The sequence below is a fragment of the Aulonocara stuartgranti genome (genome assembly GCF_965226115.1).
Source record: "Aulonocara stuartgranti genome assembly, chromosome: 22".
Classification (NCBI taxonomy): Eukaryota; Metazoa; Chordata; class Actinopteri; order Cichliformes; family Cichlidae; genus Aulonocara; species Aulonocara stuartgranti.
In genome coordinates this window covers 11,876,915-11,878,156 of record NC_138957.1, presented here as the reverse complement: position 1 = coordinate 11,878,156, position 1,242 = coordinate 11,876,915, and the positions used below count along the sequence as shown (strand labels likewise).

Genomic DNA, 1,242 nt, shown 5'->3' with positions numbered 1-1,242 from the left:
AAAAGAAACAACATTGAAACGTCTACAGTGGAGCTGATGTAAAGTTTAAAACCTTTGGGATTACATTTATGCTAGTGTGAGATCACCTTTCTGGTCTCTGAGAGCTTCAATGTGCGTTGAGGATGAAGACACTGCCCCTGAAAAGGAAAAAGATGCTGTTTTACTTTACTAAATAAGAGATGAAGGAAAACTTCAGAGTAAAAGTTAATCTGGTTTTCAGAGTAAAAGTCTTTCCTCTCACAACCTGCAGAGTGGGAGGAGCCAGAGACAGAGCTGGGTAATGATTGGTCAGGTCCTGAACTCAGGAAAGTTTGATCTGGTCCTGGCTGATCAACGGTGGTATCAGAATGATGAACAAGATCTTCAATACCAGGAAACAGGAGGTAGGAAAGATTAACAAGCAAGGAAAGGAAACAGCAGAGATACAAACACAGATGCTGTGTTTGAACTGCCACTAGCAGCTACATAATGCTTTTGGCTGAATAAAAAATAATTGGACAGTTCAAAAACATCATGTGATATATTTGGATGACGTTAGTGGGGGAGGAGTCTGTACTCACCTGCAAGTGAGTTCAGACTGTTCTGATCTGCATGTGGAGTTGCTGTCACACCTGAACCAAAAGAAAAACATCAACCAGCGTGATTTGTCCAATTTCAGACATTATTAAATGAAGAGGAAGTCATACCTGAAGGCTCCAGGTGAGAGGGTGCTGTCATGTTACCTGTGATAATTCAGAAACAAAAAGCAAAACAATAATTAACACCAATATCAAACAATCAAAAAAGAACAAACAAACAACAACAACAACAAACCCTAAATCACATCAGAGCCCTTTCCCCCAGCTTTAGTAGTCATGGTTAAGTTCACTAATCAAAGAATCACTTTAAGTGTTTCAGAAAGAAATCAAACCTGGGATGTTAACGTGACCATCTGGACCGAAAGCATCACCACCTAAAAACACAGAAACATTCCACTACAATAAAATACAGAATTATGTTTATTGTGTTTCTTCTTGGCTCAGACATCTGACAGGTATACTGCAAAACGACATTAATGGCTTTTTATCTGTGTCTTGTCTTTATATCTCATGAAAGAGGCTCTCTTTTCATATGAAAATATCACCTGATCAGCAAAATGTTATATTCAGAGTTTTGGTTTGAATCAACCACATTGTCACTGTTTATTTTTATTTATTTTTATTATTTCCAGCATGTTTTGAGTGTAATAGAGATTCTCTGCCG

The 1,242-nt window shown here is 37.9% G+C and overlaps 1 long non-coding RNA gene across 1 annotated transcript; it reads right to left on the bottom strand.

Moving 5' to 3' along the window:
* Window positions 1-573: 573 nt before the first annotated feature.
* On the bottom strand, window positions 574-942 carry LOC309699641. The gene is made up of 3 exons (XR_014274420.1): window positions 911-942; window positions 687-722; window positions 574-611 (listed from the first exon to the last, which is right to left on the bottom strand). It is a non-coding gene; the product is annotated as an uncharacterized lncRNA (long non-coding RNA).
* Window positions 943-1,242: the final 300 nt, after the last annotated feature.